We start from the raw sequence: 3071 nt of genomic DNA on the forward strand, positions 1-3071 counted from the left end.
TCTGTGTACTGCCTGAGGCCACCTGGCACAAGCTACAGAGTGATCTGCCAATGGCTGCTACTTGTGTTGGGCTTGGACCCAAGCTGTGAACCTTGGCAAGCAGATGCTAGTGTCAGGCCTGGTTGCCACTTATCAAGAGGTATGTGGTAAGCTGAGGTCACCTTCTGCTTGTTTGAGAAATTTTAAGAAAGTCTAAAGCCTGAGCCAGGGCAGACCATTCATATGGAAAAACCACTGCAAACAGCTTGGGTGGGGCTGCATATTGGGTCATGCTGGGTGTCTGGGTCACTGAGGCAGGGAGAATAGTGTGGGCCAGGTTGATGGAGACTCAGATATGGTTCCTGCTTGTTGGGTCTTTGAGGGGGAGGTCTTAGCCAAGGAACAATTACCTCTACCAGCACTTTTTTCTGGGAGAAAGGAGCCTCCCAGTTCTTGCCCTGATGCTAGACAATTTAGTTTGTCGCTATATGTCACTGGATCTTTTCAAGCTGCTGCCCCAGCACTGGAGCTCAGAGGAAATGAATCTGAGTAAGTCTGTACATGGGTCCTTAAAGAGAAACTGGCTGGGAATCTTAGCAGCCCTCTGTCTCCCTTAGTCTCAATCCCCGCTGAATTTACAGGCTGAAACTACAGGGACTTCTTTTTCCCAGCACTAGAACTCTGGCCTGAGGGATCTGGTGTGGGCCTGGGACCCCTTTCTCCTCATGGGTACCACTGCAACCCAGATATCCCTCCCAATTAAAAAATGCTACACCTGAGTGTCAGACCAGCCTGTTCCATTCTTCTGCCTCTTCTATAAGTCTCAATGTGGCTTCTTTAATTCTCTAGTTGTAGGGCTTCCATTCAGCCAGATTTCAGGCTGTTCTGAATGATGGTTGTTTGCGGTTTAGTTGCAGTTTTGATGTGGGTGTGGGAGGAGGTGAATACTGTGTTTTCCTATGCTGCCATCTTGATCCTTCTCCCATCCCCACCATTCTTTTGACATTGTTTCTGTAAATGCTGACTCTGACTAATATATAGCTTGTAGATAAACAGCATGCTTGTATAAGAATCCTATGAACTAACCTTATAAGATGCAGACTCTGACATTCAGTCATCCCAGTTTCGGGAGATTTGCTGACCTTCAACCATAGAACCAGGATGATGAATACCACGGTGATGCACACCAAACCATCACTTGAGCATTTCTAGATCCTTATTGGAATGGATTGTGCTGGCCTGCACCTAGGGAAATCAACCTTCTCCCTTTGATTTCTTTGTTCTGCTTTCACTCTCCTTCCTTATAAAAACCTCTGCCTGCACTGAGATGTTGAGATGGGCTTTGTGACAAGAGTCTCCCATCTCCTCAAGTTACTGGCATTTGAATAGACCACTTTCCTTTTGGACCAGCACCTGTCTCATGAGTTTGGTTTTTGTGGCAGCAGGCAGCCAAACTTGGGTTCTGGTTATACCAGCTACCTTTTCAAAGTCAGGGTGGTAGGGCAGCTCTCTCTAGGGAGCACAAGCACCTTATCCCCCCTTCCCCTTCCCAGGGCACTTTCCTTTCTGCTCTCTCCTAACCACCAAGGAAGAGCCTTTGTTTTGCCTCTGTAATTTGTTCCCTGAGCCCATTTCTTCTATAGCTCACTTCTACCTCTGTGACTTTCTAAATAAACTCTTTTGTATTAAAAAAAAAAAAAAGTCAGCCCTAGATGGTTTGGCTCAAAGGTTAGAGTGTATGCCTGTGGACTGAAGGGTCCTGGGTTTGATTCCAGCCAAGAGCACATACATTGGTTGCAGGCAACCAATCGATGTGTCTCTCACATCTATGTTTCTCTCTCTCTCTTTCTTTCTCTCCCCCTTCCACTCTGTAAAGCAATGGAAAAACTATCTTCAGGTGAGGATTAAAAAAAAAGTCAGGATGGTAGGTAGTGAGTGAGAGAGAAGAATGTTTCTGTTTCTTCCTATGTTGACAGTCCCTATCCCTTTGCCTCTTTAGCAGGACTGTTCTACTCAGCCTCTGTAAAAGAAAACTTCCCACAGAGCTGCACTAGCACAACCAACCTGTGCTTTTGCAGTCTGACTCTACCCATTACCATACCAGTTTCTGTGTTCTTTTACCATTGGACTTGGATGGGTATCAATCTCCTTAGACATAATTAATGCAACCAGAGGCAAGCTGGTGTATCCATGTCTTAGGCATCTATCCCCAAAAGCTGAGCTGCATGGAAATACCAGAAACCCACTTAATTTACAGGAAAGATGCCTCACTTTGTTTCTGTTAGAGGCTTAGGACTATGGGAGGCTTAAGCTAAAGTTTCTTTGATTGTACTTTGGCTCTGTATTTTTGTGGTTTAAAAAATTTTTTATTTATTGATTTGAGACAAAGTGAAAGGGGGGTAGAAACATTGATTTGTTGTTCCACTCGTTTATGCATTTATTGGTTGATTCTTGTGTGTGCCCTGACCGGGAATGGAACCCGCCACCTTGGCATTTCAGGATGATGCTCTAACCACCTGAGCTACCTGGCCAGGGACTGCCCTTACTTTTGAAGGCTGTAATTTATAACTACTGTATCAGAAGAAACATTTCAACCAAGTGTCTTGTTGTAAATGAACAGCCTCAAACATCATCTAATGACTTTATTTCTTATTCTTTTCATCAAATTATAACTTAATAATTTGATATTTTATGTTTGTTTTAGATTCAAAAGTCACATGTTACGGGTAACCAAAATAATTCCAAAGGAGCTACATTGGAGTAGTTGGAGAGAAATGCATTTGAACTACTGTGATATAAACTATAATAAACAGAAATTTCATGGACTTGCAAAAAAAAAAAAAAAAAGGAAATAATATAGACAGTGCTTATAGCCTAATTTTTAAAGCCTTGACTAACATTATTAGCATGTATTGGTTTGGTAAATGAAAAACTTTATGCATTTACTTATTTCCATAAAGCTTTTTTAAGTGTCTTGATATGATGAAAAAAGATGCAAACTTTTTTTTTCAATTTAATGAATATATATTTTGCTTTTTCTTATAAGAAAATTATTTTTAAGTATCTTTAACTACCTTTTTTTTCTGGTACTT

At 41.9% G+C, this 3071-nt stretch overlaps 1 pseudogene across 1 annotated transcript; it reads left to right on the top strand.

Moving 5' to 3' along the window:
• The first annotated feature begins 1927 nt into the window (after nt 1-1927).
• LOC308553396 (phosphatidylinositol N-acetylglucosaminyltransferase subunit Y pseudogene) lies at nt 1928-2142 on the top strand (annotated as a pseudogene). The gene has a single exon. The product of its transcript is annotated as a phosphatidylinositol N-acetylglucosaminyltransferase subunit Y pseudogene (transcript).
• Nucleotides 2143-3071: the final 929 nt, after the last annotated feature.

The sequence above is a fragment of the Miniopterus schreibersii genome (assembly GCF_964146895.1).
Source record: "Miniopterus schreibersii genome assembly, chromosome: 2".
NCBI lineage: Eukaryota > Metazoa > Chordata > Mammalia > Chiroptera > Miniopteridae > Miniopterus > Miniopterus schreibersii.